Source organism: Panthera pardus, unplaced genomic scaffold, assembly GCF_024362965.1.
Source record: "Panthera pardus isolate Hobbes unplaced genomic scaffold, ASM2436296v1 HiC_scaffold_19, whole genome shotgun sequence".
NCBI classification, from domain to species: Eukaryota; Metazoa; Chordata; class Mammalia; order Carnivora; family Felidae; genus Panthera; species Panthera pardus.
The window spans coordinates 9153193-9170962 of NW_026526754.1; the positions used below are offsets into that span (position 1 = coordinate 9153193).

The window sequence follows — 17770 nt, forward strand, 5'->3', positions numbered from 1 at the left end:
CTTGGCCCCAATCCCCCTCCTCTGACTCTTTCACTGTTTGTGTGCTCCGTTTCAGTTCATTATCTAAGCAGTGCTCCTCTTGTTTCCTCCCACTCAAGCCCTAGTAGGGCCCTAAATTCTAAATGTGAGAGGTTGAATGAACGGATGGATGGATGGACGTATGGGACAGATTATCAGTACAACAGGGAACAGTGAGACCCACTGCACTTTCCTATCACCCGCCAACCTGCTCTGCAGACCTCCTTATCCATCTCATGCTGTCTAGATATGATTTTTGAAACGTGAGTGTTTATTTCCTCGATTATGGGTTTTTCGAAGGAGCACATCAAGCATGCTAGGAGTTCTCGCAAAGAAAGTGGTTAAAAGCGAGGCAGCTGAATGGCTCAGTTGGTTAAGTGACTGACTCTTGATTTCAGCTCAGGTCATGACCTCACGGTTTGTTAAGGTTGGGCTCCTCAGCACGGAGCCTGCTTGGGAATCCCTCTCTCTCCCTCTTTACCTCTCCCCCGCTTGCACTCTCCTTCTCTCTCTCTCTCCCTCTCTCAAAATAAATAAATAAACTTAAAAGCAGAAAAAAAGGAAAGTGGTTAAAAGCACAGACACAAGCCAACATTCAAATCCTTATTTACTAGGTCAGTGACTTTGAACATGTTTCTTTACCTCTCCTGACTCAGTTTCCCCACCTGCTAAATAGGGATAATAGGAGTACCACCCTCATAGTGTTACCGTGCGGGGGTCACATGAGTGATCTGTAAAGCGCCTAGGACAGTCCCTGGCACTCGGTAAGTGCCATGAAAGTGTTTGCTATTCATGAGAACTTGCTGTGTGTCGGGCCTGTGATCCACTGGCCTGGTCTCAGGTAATCAGGAAGGCCAAGAACATCCTCTGTGAAAGACAGACAGTGGGAGGCTGTTCTTCCCCTCACACACATCAGAGAGTCTGAGCTAAAGGAGAAAGGTCTTTGTCCCCAGCAGGTGGCTTGCCTGGAGCCATCACAGTCTGGTAACCACTTTCATGGGGACTAGAAAGACCTTTTCCCCTGTCGTTCTCATCAGGGCTCTGTGATTGATTCTCTTGTCAGGGACCTCCTCCTCTTTGAAGCCCCCCGGGGCTGGGCCTTTCCACTTCCTCCCCCTGCTAATGGGAAGCCAGTCAGTTGGCTCTGGCGGGCAGATGACGAAACCCAGGCTTGGCTGACTTTGAAACCAATTTGTAGAGTTCACATTTAGTGAGCTCTGAAGGCCAATGTTTTTAACTTGGGAATCCTCCGGGCCTTGATTGGATCTGTGTCTTCTGAGTCTCTGGGGCTCCCAGCCGCCTCCTACACATCTAATGGAATAAGAATCAGAACATGCACCTTGACCTCTGAGACTGAGTAGTGTCGTGTGGAGCGGGGTTCTTACCCTGGACCATTTCAAAGACATTTGGCTGACCCTGCGGCTCTGAGATGTTCTTGGAAACTTGGGGGATTTGTTGCCACGGGTTTCTAGCCAGGCTGCCTCTGATGTTGGGGGAACAGGAGAGGTCTCTGCCTTTCAGCCCAGGGCCCGAATGAGCAGAAGAAGGCACTCGGTCTTGGGAAACAAGAGGGCAAGTGACGCTCTTGGCCAGCTTGGGATGTCTCAGAGGAGCTGTTGAGGTGGCTGCTGGGCCAGAGGTTGGGGGCAGAGCAAGCTGAGACTGTCACTTTCAGGGGCTGACTGTGGGGTCACAAGGACAGTGTAAAACTTCAGTATTGCTGGAGTCTTTATTTTTTTAAATATTTTATTTTTAAGTAACCTCTACACCCAATGTGGGCCTCGAACTCACAACCCCCAGACCAAGAGTTGCATGCTCCACTGACTAAGCCAGCCAGGTGCCCCTGGAGTTTTTATTAACTGCCAGCAGATGTTGTCAGCTGAAACCGTTGGTTGACACTTCCAGCACCCTACCCACAGCACTGTCTGGGTCATGTGGGTAATCGGCACCTGGCTGACCTTGACTTTTTCAATCTACCGTTCCATGAAGGAGCAATGACACCAGACTATCTTGGCCTTCACAGAAGACCCTCGGGTGTTTCTTTTTCTCTTTAAAATCTTTTTATTTCAAAACAATTTCAATTTTACAGAAAAGTGGCAAACAGCATATGTATGAAGAATTCCCATATGCCCTTCACCCAGATTCACTGCTCACATTTTGCTGCATTTACTTGCTGTCTCTCTTTCCATATGCGTGTGTGTGTGCGTGCGCATGCACATATGTATATGCAGAATTTTTTTTCTGAACCACTCAAAACTAAGGTGTAGACACATTTACCCCATAATACTTCAATGCATATTTCCTAAGAATAAATGTTTTATTGCATCACCACAATATGATTATAAAATTCAGAAACGTTAACATAGTACTGATCCAATACTATTATTTAATCTACAGTTTGTGTTCCAATTTGACCAATTTCCAGTAATGTATTTTCTAGCCACTTTTCCCCCATCCAGGATCTAATCCAGGATAAGCATTACATCTTGTTGTCAGGTGACTAAAAGTCTCTAGAAATGCTCCTTAATCTATCTTTGTGTTTCATGTCCTTGGGAATTTTCCAGATGAAAATCAACCTGAAGGCATTCTTGAGGCTGTAACTACTCTAAATGCTAACTCAAAAACAAAAAATCCTTTCCACTTGTTGCCTTTGAAGCCTCAAGACAGGTGGGTTTGACAACAATCTATTTTGGTCATGCCTGGCCCTTTCTGGCGTTTCCATCTACACTAGTCTCAGATGATCCCGGGCTTTGGTCTTGGGTACACAGTAGATGCTTAATAAGTACTTGCTGATTTGCCAGGAGACAACATGGATTTGGCTACTGGATCAAATAACCCCAGTGACATTCCAGGAGGATTTTGCTGATGTAGATAGGGGGACAAAGCGTTGGCTCTTCCAGAGGTGAATACCAGGGGCAATAATCCAAGGACAGCAGGAAGGCTGTATCTTTCTATTCTGTAGTTCGCTTAGATTCTCCTTCTCCTCGAAGTCCCCAGCAGGACAGTCGGGAAGCTCCACTGCAGGTTGTTAAATCCACCAAGTGGTGGCGGGGTGCAACCTGGTGCTGTTACAATCCTGTAAACCCTGCCACGTATTTTTTGACCTCTTGCCTAGGGTCTGTAAATTTAGATCATCTCCGCAGGAACAACAGAGAATGGAGCTTTGAAATCAACCTATTTGTGGTTGCCAGCCTCCAAGATGTCTCCAACCTGCCTCCCCTGCCATCTGTCCCTTGCACACCCCCTCCCACATGAATCAGGGCCGGCCTATGTGAACGACAGAACTTGGTAAAGGTGACAGTTGTCTGCCTTCTGAGGCTAAGTCATAAAAGATAATGCAGCTTCCACCTAGGTCTCTTGGCTAGCTTGCTTTAGAGGAAGACTGCTATTTTGAGGACACTTGGGCATCCCTGTACGGAAGCCCATGCAGAGACGAACTGAGGCCCCACCCAAAAGCCGGCACTAACTTGCCAGTCGTGAGTGAGCCACCCTAGAGGTGGGTCCCCCAGCTCCAACCCAGCCTTCAGAGGACTTCCGCAGTGACCAGCGTCTGACTGCAGCCTCCTACTCAAGTTACTCCCAAATTCCTGACCCACAGGAAATAGTAAATGATTAGTGAGAGATAGTAAATGATTAGTTGTTGTTTTTTTAATTTTTAATGTTTATTTTCTGAGAGAGAGAGAGAGAGAGAGGAGAGAGAATGAGAGGATGAGTGGGGCAGAGAGAGAGACACAGAATCCGAAGCAGGCTCCAGGCTCCAAGCTGTCAGCACAGAGCCTGATGTAGGGCTCAAACTCACAAACCGCGAGATCCTGACCTGAGCAGAAGTAGGGTACTTAACTGACTGAGCCACCGGGTGCCCCTGATTATTGTTCTTTTAAGCCATGAAGCTCGAGGTAATTTTCCATGCAGAGATCGATAATTGTCACATTAGTCTATTGAAAAGTAAAGGGGTGCCTGGGTGGCTCAGTTGGTTGAGTGTTTGACTCTTGATTTTGGCTCAATCATGAGCCAATGAGATTGAGCTCTGCATCAGGCTCTGGCCTGGGCATGGAGCCTGCTTGAGATTCTCTCTCTCCCTCTTGCTTTGCCCCTCCCCTGGCTCGCATTCTCTCTCTCTCTCTCTCTCTCTCTCTCTCTCTCTCTCAAAAAAAAAAAAAGTATAAAGGTACATGTGACCCAACAATTCCATTTCTAGATATATGCCCAAGAGAACTGAAAACATCTATCCAACAAAACTTGTACACTGTGTTCATTGAGGCGTTATTCACAATAGCCAAAAAGTGTCCAAGCTCAAATGTCCACCCTCTGATGAACGGATAAATGAAATGCCATTCCATACAATGGACTATTATTCAGGCATCAAAAAGATTGGAGTGCAGATTCATGGTTCAACATGGATGAACCTTGAGGACATCAGCCCCAGTGACATAAGCCAGTCACAAAAGACCACATAATGATTCATTTATATAAAATGTCCACACTAGGCAAATCTATAGGGACAGAAAGTGACTTAGTGGTTGCCTGGGGCTGGGGGATATGGGAGAATGGGAGGTGACTATTAATGGGCACAAGGTTTCCTTTCAGAGTGATGAAAATATGAATTGTACACTTCATATGGGTGAATTGTATGGTAGGTGAATTATACCTCAACAAAGCTGTTACAAAATTACAAAGAGACAAACTGTACAGGGAGCTCATAAGACTTTTGTTCCTGTTCTTTTTAGTTAAGATATTAGTGTCTGTGGGGTTCTTGGAGAAGGTCCTAAGGGACTCATCTGGCTACAAGGTAGGAAAGAACAGCTAGAATTGAAAGTGAGGAGCAGAGGAGATGGTCTGCTAAGAAAATTAAAGAATAACTCTAACCTTCCAAATGCTATATAGTCAGAATCATGAATCATAATCCCAACAAGATTAGACTTTGGGGAGGAAATTAATAATAGAATCTGGATTCTTCATTAAGTCCTGGTGAGAATGTGATGTTTCCACCTCTGAAGAATGACAGCCATTGTCAAGTGCAGTGTTCCTCCTCCACCTGCTGGAGCTTTAGCTCAGATGCTAAGCTCATCGTTTTTTTTTTAATCACCCCAGACCACTGATGTTTTAGCCCAGAGTCTTTATTTTGAACTTTGTTTTTAAAGTAATCTCTATGCCCAATATGGGGCTCAAACTCATGACCCCAAGATCAAGAGTTGCATGTTCTTGGGGCACCTGGGTGGCTCAGTCAGTTGAGCGTCTGACTTTGACTCAGGTCATGATCTCGCGGTTTGTGAGTTCGAGCCCCGCGTCGGGCTCTGTGCTGACGGCTCAGAGCCTGGACCCTGCTTCAGATTCTGTGTCTCCCTCTCTCTCTGCCCCTCCCCCACTCATGCGCTGTCTCTGTCTCAAAAATAAACATTAAACAAAAATTTTTTAAAGCGTTACATGTTCTACCAACCAAGCCAGCCAGGTGCCCCTCAGAATGTCTATTCTGAACGCTATTAAGTTACTGGTTAGAAATGGTCACTCTCTCTCCCGTTTGGTATATGAATACCAATTCGTTGGACTCCAAAAAATTTTATAATCATTATTGTTTAAAACAAAATTTGGTTCTACTTATTCCTATCTCCTTTTTCAAAATGTTCTTTATAAATAATTCTTTATTTTTCAAAATTAGCTTTTCTAATTTTAGACACCAAGGATAATCAAGATGACCTGTAATTATTTAGCATAAATAAAGGGGCAAGCAATTAAGAGTTCTTCTTAATGACATGGTATTTAAGCTAAATTTGTAGCCCCCTTTTAAAGATGAGGAAAGTGAGACCCAAGGACATTTCATGACATGCTCCAAATGACATGGGTAATATAGATCCTCACTGGGATTCACAATCTAGAATTCTCACTGTTATTCCACGTTGCCTCTACTGGCATGCGATGGGACTGAGTAAAATGGATTCAGTATTTTATGAATGGCACCCATGCTGACCATACTCTACCAAAAGTATCAGAGCTGAGATTTAATTATTCCATCCAAATGAAATCATGAATACATAACAAATACATTCTTGCGTATTATATCACCAATGTAACAAAATAAACTCACATTCTTATTTTTTTCAGCCTTAGTTCTTAGTCTCTTATGTTCAAGTGAAGAAATTTAAGGTCATTTTAATTGATGAATGTTTACTCTGGGATCTAGAAGTCTGTTAGAACTCCTTTTTATAAATCTGCCAAATGAACTGTGCCAGGAGTTTACGCAAATCCTTCTTTTGGCTGTTATTAGTGTCTCCAGTAAGCTTTTTACATTTATGTATGTAAAAAATGCCTTTCTATCATCAAGGTATGTTGGGGATTTCTTTTGATGGGCTGGAAGAGTGGCAGGGAAGATTTTAAAGAGGTTCTTAAAGATGTTCAGGGCTGGTACCAGGGTAAAGCAAGTGCAAAATTTGAGAGAGCGCCCAAAACCACAGTAATCAAGAAAAATGTCATTTTAATGGAATATTTTTTTTAATCAAAATTAATGCAAAAAGATCCATGATGAACAAAACACCAATATTTTAAGTGAAGGTAGGTCCCAGCATGGGTGGGACCAGGAGAGGGCAAGTGATATGAATTATACAATTGCAGAGTTGCACTGACTTATTGAAAATTTTAATATTTGGTTCATCGTAGAGCTTTTTCGCCTTAATTTTGTTGTTTTTTTTTTTTTTTGTAAAGAGAAATATGGCAGTTGGCACAAAAACAGACACATAGACCAGTGGAATAGAATAGAGACTCCAGAACTGGACCCACAAAAGTATGGCCAACTAATCTTTGACAAAGCAGGAAAGAATATCCAATGGAAAAAAGACAGTCTCTTTAACAAATGGTGCTGAGAACTGGACAGCAACATGCAGAAGGATAAAACTAGACCACCTTCTCACACCATTCACAAAAATAAACTCAAAATGGATAAAGGACCTGAATGTGAGATAGGAAACTATCAAAACCCTAGAGGAGAAAGCAGGAAAAAACCTCTCTGACCTCAGCCGCAGCAATTTCTTACTTGACACATCTCCAAAGGCAAGGGAATTAAAAGCAAAAATGAACTATTGGGACCTCATGAAGATAAAAAGCTTCTGCACTGCAAAGGAAACAATCAACAGAACTAAAAGGCAACTGACGGAATAGGAACAGATATTTGCAAATGACATCAGATAAAAGGCTAGTATCCAAAATCTATAAAGAACTCACCAAACTCCACACCGGAAAAACAAATAATCCAGTGAAGAAATGGGCAGAAGACATGAATAGATACTTCTCTAAAGAAGGCATCCAGATGGCCAACAGGCACATGAAAAGATGCTCAATGCCGCTCCTCATCAGGGAAATACAAATCAAAACCACACTCAGATATCACCTCACGCCAGTCAGAGTGGCCAAAATGAACAAATCAGGAGACTATAGATGCTGGAGAGGATGTGGAGAAACGGGAACCCTCTTGCACTGTTGGTGGGAATGCAAATTGGTGCAGCCGCTCTGGAAAGCAGTGTGGAGGTTCCTCAGAAAATTAAAAATAGACCTACCCTATGACCCAGCAATAGCACTGCTAGGAATTTACCCGAGGGATACAGGAGTACTGATGCATAGGGGCACTTGTACCCCAATGTTTATAGCAGCACTTCCAACTATAGCCAAATTATGGAAAGAGCCTAAATGTGCATCAACTGATGAACGGATAAAGAAATTGTGGTTTATATACACAATGGAGTACTACGTGGCAATGAGAAAGAATGAAACATGGCCCTTTGTAGCAATGTGGTTGGAACTGGAGAGTGTGATGCTAAGTGAAATAAGTCATACAGAGAAAGACAGATACCATATATTTTCACTCATATGTGGATCCTGAGAAACTTAACAGAAGACCAGGGAGGAGGAGAAAGGGGGTGGGGAGTTACAGAGAGGGAAGGAGGCAAACCATAGGAGACTCTTAAAAACTGAGAATAAACTGAGGGTTGATAGGGGGTGGGAGGGAGGGGAAAGTAGGTGATGGGCATTGAGGAGGGCACCTGTTGGGATGAGCACTGGGTGTTGTATGGAACCTATTTGACAATAAATTTCATACTTAAAAAATTTAAAAAAGAAAAGAAAAACGTGGCAGTAAAATAGTATTTATCTTGATTTCTGAGATGTGGGGCGGCCTCTTCAATTTCACACAGGAGGCGAGTGCATCTCCTGTCTCACCCCAGCCCTGGCCTGCACTGGGCCTGAATCTTTCCCAGGGAGAGCTAGAAAGAAGTTCCCACACCCTGCGCCCCAGGCACGCCTGGCTTTGGGGAGCTGAGTGACATACGTCTCAGGAAAAGTTCTTTCCCTAGTGTCACTGGTGGTGAGAGGAAGCTTTTTTCAACCCTCTCTGTTGTGACACGTTTACCAGTTTATGGGGCACATCTGGCGGCCTCTGGCTAGTGAGCAACTTCCCAGGTAGAGTCATGGAGTCAGCTGAGCCCACAGGCCAATGGGAAGGGAGTCTTTCCGCTGAGTTTGCACATTCCCCAGCTGAAAAGTAAGATTTCTGAAGAGTCCTAATGAAGGCCCAAAGAACTGAAAGTACACATCACACACTTAATAATACTTGTCAAGTTGAATTAAACTTGGCTTTTGTGTAACCTGAATGTCCTCACATGCTCCGTGTTTCTGGGGTTACTCTTCCTCTAACAGACACACGAGAGGCTTGGAGGCTTGCGTAAACGTTGGGGTGCTCCACGATGAGAGAAGGATAGTTTGCATCATCTCTCTTCTCAATTTCTGCTGCTCTGATTCTCCGTCTTGCCCCTCTAGCTGTGAGGCTTTTTACCCCCGCAGATGCTTTTCTCCCCATGCTCCCCAAGACCCCAGTAACCAGGCTCTTTGTGAAACAGCCTTTCCTGAAGTCTTGTGGGAAACAGAAAGGCACTACAGCATAGTCCTGGACAGGAAACCGTTTAAAATTAAATAAATATATTTATGGATAAACAAAACCTAGGAGAATTCATAGACAACAGATCTGCACTGTAGGAAATGCTAAAGAAGTTTTTTCAGAGTGAAAGGAAATGATACCAGGTCGAAATTTGGATCTTCAGGAATAATGAAAAGCACCAGAGATAGTAAATATAAGAATAAATATAAGGGGTGCCTGGGTGGCTCAGTCGGTGGAGTGTCTGACTTCAACTCAGGTCATGATCTCACAGTCCATGGGTTCAAACCCCACATCAGGTTCTGTGCTGACAGCTCAGAGCGTGGAGCCTGCTTCAGATTCTGTGTCTCCCTCTCTCTCTGCCCATCCCCCACTCGCATTCTGTCTCTATCTCTCAAAAATGAATAAACATTTACAAATTAAAAAAAGAATATAAGAAATCACTTTCCTCTCCATTTCTTAAAATACTTATAAATGTTTAAAGCAAACATTTTTAAAGCTTCACTTTCTCTCTCTCTCTCTCTTTCTGGTGAGAGTTCGTGGGCATGCAGGGGAGGGGCAGAGAGAGAAGGAGAGAGAACCCCAAGCAGGCTCAGTGCTGACAGTGCTGATGTGGGGGCTCAATCCGTGAGATCACGACCTGAGCCAAAATCAAGAGTCGGATGCCCAACTGACTGAGCCACTCAGGTGCCCCAAAGCAAACATTTTTTTAAAAATAGAATTTAGACACATTATTTTTAAGTTTATTTATTAGTTTTGAGAGTGGGGAGCAGAGAGAGAGGGAGACTGAGAATCCCAAGCAGGCTCTATGCTGTCAGTACAGAGCCCCATGCAGTGTTTGAACTCACAAAACCTGAGAACATGACCTGAATCAAAATCAAGAGTCAGACGCCCAGGTGCCCCCAAAACAAACATTTTAACATTGTATTGTGAGGTTTTTAACTTACGTAGATGTAACACTTAATACATATTTTGCATGAAGTGGCACAATATTAATTCTAAATAGACTGAAATGTTATGGATATATATTATATTTCTATGGTGATCACTTCTTAAAAATGCAAAGAAGTATAACAAAAAAGCTAATTGATAAATGAGGGTAGATTTCTAATAAATAATCAATTAGCCCGAAAAGAAGGCAAGAGAGGAGGAACAGAGGAAACAACAACAACAACAACAACAACAGGAGATAAAGAGGAAAAAAAAATAGTAAAATGGTAGACCAACATTCAACCATATCAGTAATTACATTAAGGTTACTAGTCTAAATCACTTCAATTAAAAGGCAGAATCTGCCAGATAGAAAAGCACAGCCCAACAATACTGTCTATGAGGGACACATAAAAGACGTTGATAGGAAGCAGATGAGAAAAGATGTATCATGCAGACAGTAAGGATAAGAAAGTTGAAGTGGCTAAATTAATATAAAATGAAGTATTAAGATGGAGACTATCATCAGAGATTAAAAAAGAAACCTCATAATAATAAATATCATCAGGAAGGTATAATAAGCATACATTACAGAGTTTCAAAATACATGCAGGAAAAACTAACAGAATGACAGAAATAAAGGGAGAAAGACACAAATACACTATTGTAGTTGGCCATTTTAACACCACTCTCTCAGCAATTATAAAAAACAACTAGACAAAAATCAGTAAATACATAAAAGATTTGAACAACACTTTGAACCACCTCAATCTAATAAATATTTATGGAACAAAGTACCCACCAGAATACACATTATTTTCAAGTTTAAGTGCCCTTGATATATTCACCAAGGTAAATCACATTCTGGGCCATAAAACAAATCTCAATAAATTCAAAAGGGCTAAAATCATATAGAGTATGTTATCTGACGACCATGGAGTTAAATTCCAAATCAATAACAATGTATGTAGAAAACCCCAAATACTTGGAAATTAAACAGCACAGTTCTACACAACAAAAAGTCTAAGAAATCCCAGAGAATATTAGAAAATATTTTGATTTGAATGATAATAAAAATAAAACATACCAAACTTTGCAAGATGAAACAAAGCAGTTCTTAGAGATGTATTTATAGCTGTAAAACCTAATATTGGGGCAAAAAGGCCTAAGTTTCACTTTCAGAAAATAGAAAAAGAAGAGCAAAGTAAACCTAAAGTAAATGATAGGAAGGAAATGATAGAAGAACAGAAATTATAAAATAGAAAGCAGATAAATAATACATTTAGCAATAGCAAAGCCAAAAGTTGGTTATTTGAGAAGGTAACAAAATTGATTAACCCCTAGCCAGACTGACCACCTTCCCCCTGCCCCCCAATAAAAGAGAGAAGACAGACTACCAATATCAGGAACAAAAGAAGGCATATCACTGTGCTAAAGATATTAAAAGGCTATTAAAAGGATGTCATAAACAAGTCTATGCCAATAAATTAGACAATGTAGAGGAAATCGACAAATTCCTTGAAAATTACACCTTCCAAAACTGATACAAGATAAAATAGAAAATCTGAATGTCCCTTTATTTTATTTTATTAAAATAATTTTTTTAATGTTTATTTATTTTTGAGAGAAAGAGCACGAATTGGAGAAGGGCAGAGAGAGAGGGAGAGACACAGAATCTGAAGCAGGCTCCAGGCTCTGAGCTGTCAGCACAGAGCCTGACGTGGGGTTCGAACCCATGAACCATGAGATCATGACCTGAGCTGAAGTTGGACACTTAACTGACTGAGCCACCCAGGGACCCCCTGAATGTCCCTTTAGCTAGTAAATAAACAATGCATTACCAAGAACTTCTTGCAAAGGAAACTCTGGGCCCAGATGGTCTATTCATGAATTCTATTAACTACTTAAGAAAAGTATTACCAATGCTACAAAAACTCTTCCAGAAAATAAAGGAATGCTTTCCAATTTGTTTTGTGAGGCCAGTGTAACCCTGATACCAAAACTTGAAAGACATTAGAAAAGAAAAAAGAAAGAGGGAGAGGGAGGGACAAAGGAAGGAAGTTAAAAACCAATATCTCTCATGAACATAGATGCAAAAATTCATAATAAAATGTCAGCAAATAAAATCTGATGGTATATAAAAATACATCATAACCTATGGGATTTCTCTTAGGAATGCAAAACTGGTCTAACATTGGAAAATCAATGTAATGCACCATATTAACAAAAAGAAGGAAAAAAAGATAATCGCTGGTAGAAAAAACTTTATACGTTTTCGACATCTATTCATGACAAAGCTCTCAGCAAGTTAGGAATAGAAAAAAAGTTTCTCAATGTGAAAAAGCATATCTGTGAAAAATCTAGAGCCAACATCATATTTAATGGTGAAATATTGAATGCTTCCCCCCCAAGCTTAGGAACAAGGCAAGTATACTCTCACCTTTGGTATTCAACATTGTACTGGAGATCCTAGTCAGTGCAGTAGCACAAGAGACATAAAGATTGGAAAGTAAAAAGTACTCTATTTGTACATGACATGATTGTTTATATGGAAATACCAAGGGGGGTGCCTGGCTGGCTCCGTTGGTAGAACCTGTGACTCTTGATCTTGGGGTTGTAAGTTTAAGCCCCATGTTGGGTGTAGAGATTACTTTAAAAAAAAAAAAAAAAAGCACTAAGAGATCTACAACAGAAATAATAACCAGAATTAGCAACTTCACACGATACAGGGCTATAATTTTAAAAATCAGTTGTATTTTTGTATATCAGCAGCATACAGGTGGAAAAAAAAATTCCACTTATAATAGTATCAAAAAACAGGGGCACCTGGGTGGCTCAGTTGGTTGAGTGTATGACTCTTGATTTTGGCTCAGGTTATGATCTCATGGTTTGTGGGACCAAACCCCACATGGGGCTCTGAGCTGATAGTACGGAACCTGCTTAGGATTCTCTCTCTGCTCCTCTCCCCTTTTGTGCTCTCTCTCTCTCTGTCTCACTCTCTCTCAAATAAAAAACAAACAAAAACATACACTGCTTAGGGATACATTTAACAAAAGACAAGTCCTATACACTGAAAACTGCCAATCATTGCTGAGAGAAATTCAGTAAGACCTAATAAATGCAGAAATATGCCATGTCATAGCTTGGAAAACTCGGTATTATTAGTCAATTCCAGTGTATTGATATGTAGATTTAACAAAGTCTCCTTCATAATCCTAGCCACCTTCTTTTTTAAATGACAAATTGATTCTAAAATTTATGTGGAGGACCTGGAATATCCAAAGCAATACTGAAAGAAAAAAAAAGTGTAGAACTCATCCTATTTCAGGATTTACCTTGAAGCTACAGTAATCGGACAGTATGCAGGGCGCCTGGGTAGCTCAGTTGGTTGAGCGTCCGACTCGGTTTCAGCTCAGGTCATGATCTCATGGGTTCATGGGTTTGAGCCCTGTGTTGATCTTCACGCTGACAGTGCAGAGCCTGCTTGGGATCCTCTCTCCCTCTCTCTGCCCCCACCCACCCCCATCAAAATAAATAAATAAACTTAAAAAAGACAGCATGATTCTATCATAAGGATAACCATTAGGTTAATGGAATAGAATGAAGAGTTCAAAAATACACTTAAGTGGCCATTTAATTTTTGGCAGGTACCAAAGCAATCTAATAGGAAAGAAAAGTCTTTGCAATAAATGATGCTAAACAGCTGGATATCCCTTACAACATTATCTTGTACTATATACAAAAATGAATTTGAGGTGGATCATAGAGCTAAGTGTAGTAACTAACATGATAAAACTCCTATAAGAAAACCTAGGACAGCATCTTCATGACCTGGTGATAAGCAAAGATTTTTTTTTAGACATTCAAGAAAATGAATAGGCAGGCCATAGACTAGGAGACATTATTTGTAAAGAAAGCATTCATCTGACAAAGCATTGGCCTTTAGGACTTTAAGACACCTATACTTCAAGAGCAAAAAAGACAAACAACCCAATAAAACAATGGCTACAATTTGAGCAGACACTTCACAAGGGAAGATAGATGAATGGCCAGTGGGTGCTTGAAAATGTGCTCAATATCATTAATTATCAGAAAGAGTGCAAATTAAAACAAATGTAAAATGAGGTACTGCTACATACTCACCAGAATAACTTACATTAAAAAGACTGACAATACTAAACGTTAGCAAGGGGATTGAACAATATTAACTTTCCTATTTTGTTACTGGGAGTGTAAAAACATGTAAGCACTTTGAAATAAAGGTCTGGCAGTTTTGTATGAAACTAAACATACCCCCTATGACCCAGCAATTTTGGTTTTAGGTATTTACCCAAGAGAAATGAAAGCATATGTCTACAAAAAGACTAGTATAAGAATGGTAATAGTATTTTTCTTCATAAAGCCCCAACTGGAAACATCCCAGATGTCAGTCAACAGGAAGATGTACAAATTGTGGTATATTCATGCAATAAAAAGGAACAAACTGCTTATGCAACACCATGAATGAATTTCAAAAATATTATGCTGAATGAAAGAAGCTTTAGACAAGAGAGTACATATTGTATGATTGCATTTACATGAAGTTCTAAAGCAGGCAAAATTCATCTATGGTTAAAAAAAAAAAAAAGATGAGAACACTATGGTTGTGCGGGGAGGACATTGACTGGGAAGGGGCACAGGGAACTTTCTGGATGATAATAATATTTTATATTTTGACAGACATTTGGGTTATACAGATGCATGCATTTCAAAAACTCATTGAATAATAATACTGTTAACATGAATGCATTTTACTTTGTGTACAGTTTTCCCTCAAAGAATAAATAGTAACTTTTGTCAGTGATATATATATACTGAAATGTTTTTGGGTGAAGTATACCGCTAGGGAAAGTGCACCTTACATTGAAATGCATCAAAAGGGGAGGCAAATGATGGCTTCATGGATGGGTAAAGGGATAGGTACATGACAGAGCAAATGTAGTACAATATTAACTTTTTAGTAATATAAGTGATTCATATAGAGGATGTTCACTATACAATTATTTCAACTTTTTTTTTTTAATTTTTTTTAACGTTTTTATTTTATTTTTTGAGACAGAGAGAGACAGCATGAACAGGGGAGGGTCAGCGAGAGGGAGACACAGAATCTGAAACAGGCTCCAGGCTCTGAGCTGTCAGCACAGAGCCTGACGCGGGGCTCGAACTCACAGACTGCGAGATCATGACCTGAGCCAAAGTCGGCCGCTTAACCAACTGAGCCACCCAGGCGCCCCATCAACTTTCTTTTTTTTAAAAGATTTTATTTTTAATCTCTCCACCCAACGTGGGGCTCGAACTCACAACCCACAACATCAGGAGGCATACGCCCCACGATCTGAGCCAGCCAGGCACCCCTATTTCTATTTTCTATATTTGAAAATTTTCCAAATAAACTGTTGGGAGTGGGAGAGTGAACACTAGGCACGTCCAAATACATTTGTGGCAGCACTATTTGTAATGGCCCCCAAATGGAAACAATTTCTATGCCCATCAACAGGAGAAGAGATAAATCAATTGCATTATCATCATATAATGGAATAGTCTACAGCAGTGAGGATGTAAGATGGACTGGACGCAACAGTACGGATGACCCTCACAAACACAATGTGAAATGAAAGAAGTCAGATGCTAAAGGCACAACTCATTTGTATAAAGTACAAAAACAGGCAAAACTAGTCTGTGCTGTTCAAAGTCAGGATAGTGATTGCCCTTGGGTGGAGTCATGATTGGAGGAGAACATGACGGGGGCTCCTGGGGTTCCTGACTTGAGTGCGGGTTATGTGGGTTTGTGAAAATCCACGCTTCCCTCTGTATCTACTATTACTTCAACAAAAAGCTCAAAGAAATTAGTGTTAGACCTCACTGTTCTTAAAACAGGTTCCTCAGCCTCGCCCCACCTCTGGGAATTCTGTGCCAGCCATCTTTCTCCCATCTCTCTTCTCCCATTTCCCAGGCTCTGACACGCCTGTCTTCCTCACCTGCCAGGGAAAAACTCAGTGCAGAGGAATTTAATTCTCAACCCCTACCCTAGTCGAGGCTCCAGGATGGAGCCAACTGGAAAAGGCTCATTCATGACTTTATCTAAATCAAGGAGCCATGCAGCCCCAAGATAAATTCCTTTGCTTCCTGACAACAGTAATTGCTACAGGCAGTTTTTAAAAGCAAAATTTGTTTTCCCTCTATATGGGTGTCTCCATCTTCCCCTTCTACCACCCTCAGTTTATCCCTTTCATCCTCTTCTCTTTAAAGTGGTAGTGGCATCTTACTCCCTTCGCCAAATCTGGAAACAGTGACTTGCCTTAGAGATTGTCCTAGTGCTTCAGCTCAGGACCAAGGTTCCCTTGGCTGGTAAGTCAACCTCCAGACCCCAGCAAATGGCCGGGTGTAGGGGTAGAGGTGGTCAACTGGAGGAGGGGGAGGAGAGGCATGGTGGGGGGAAGGGAACCAGGTACAGAATAACAACAGGAACCGATCCCTGTTCTTCCCAATCTTGCTATCTGTTGAGAAGTCAAGGTGAATACACATCTAAACAAAACAAGGCAACTATTTAATTAAGCATTTCTTCTATTTATCTGATGGGTCAATTTTCGGTCTTCTTGTTACTTGATCAGCCAGAAGCATCTGACACAAGTGATCTCTCCCTCTTCCTTGAAACGCTTCGGGGTTGCTTCTTACCTCCTTGTCTGTTCCTTCTTAGTCTCCAGTTGGTTCCTGTTCATCTCTTTGACCTCTAAATGTTAGAGTGCCCCAGGACGTGGTCCTTTGACCTCACCTCTTTAGCTGCTTTGACTCCCTGGATGATTTCACTCAATATTTGTGGCCTAAAAAATACCATCCACACCCTAATGACTTCCATATTTGTGTTTCCAGCTAGATCTCTCCCCTGAACTCCACAACTGTGTATTTATCCACCTACTCACTTAGATCTTGAATAGGCATCTCAAATTTATCATATCCAGTACTGAGCTCCTGATAGCCCTCCTTCAAACTGTCCCTCCACCCTTATCTCGATAGAGCGTCCATCTTCCAGATACTCAGGACAAAAACTTGGGTGTCATTTCTGACTCCTCTCTTTCTCTCACTTCCCATCTCTAATCTTTCAGGAAGTCCTACTGAGTTAACATCAAAATACATCAAGAATCTCACTGCTTGGGGGAGGGGAAGGAAAAAAAAAAAAAAAAAGAGGTTAGAGTGGGAGAGAGCCAAAGCATAAGAGACTGTTAAAAACTGAGAACAAACTGAGGGTTGATGGGGGGTGGGAGGGAGGGCAGGGTGGGTGATGGGTATTGAGGAGGGCACCTTTTGGGATGAGCACTGGGTGTTGTATGGAAACCAATTTGACAGTAAATTTCATATATTAAAAAATAAAAAAAATAAAAACAGCTCCATCCAAGCTGCCATCATTTCTCACTTGGATTATAGATAGCCTCCCGACCTTGTCCCCTTTCAGCCTGCTCTCAACACAACCACCAGAAAGACACTATTAAAATGCATCTCTGCTCAAAACCCTCCAGTGTCTTTCCATTTCACTCAGAATGAGTGCCAACACCCTGCCAGTGGCCTGCAAGGCTCCGGAGCCTGGCCTCTTCTTCCCTCTTACTTCAGCTGCAACTGCTCTTCCCTCACTCACTCTATTCCAGCCACACTGGCCTCCTTGTTGTTCCTGGAACATACCAGGCACGCTCCTGCCCCAGTGCCTTTGCAGCTGCCCTTCCATTTCAAATGCCCTTGCCCTACACGGCCGTTCTCATGTCTATAGATCTTAAGTCTGGTACTATTTTCTCAGTAAGGCCCACCCTTGCCACCCTGCCTGAAAGTCTACACTTTCTCAGATATTCTCAATCTTCTTTCTCTTTCTTATTTCTCTCT

The 17770-nt window shown here is 41.5% G+C and overlaps 1 long non-coding RNA gene across 2 annotated transcripts in view; it reads left to right on the top strand.

Moving 5' to 3' along the window:
• Window positions 1–17045, top strand: part of LOC109270700 (uncharacterized) — a 28913-nt gene extending 11868 nt beyond the window's left edge. The window contains exon 3 of one of the 2 annotated variants that reach the window (XR_002081652.2): window positions 15159–17045. This is a non-coding gene — a long non-coding RNA (uncharacterized LOC109270700). Of the gene's footprint in view, window positions 1–6714; window positions 6845–15158 lie in introns of those variants that run through there. The other variant, XR_008423542.1, reaches the window with a different exon arrangement.
• Window positions 17046–17770: the final 725 nt, after the last annotated feature.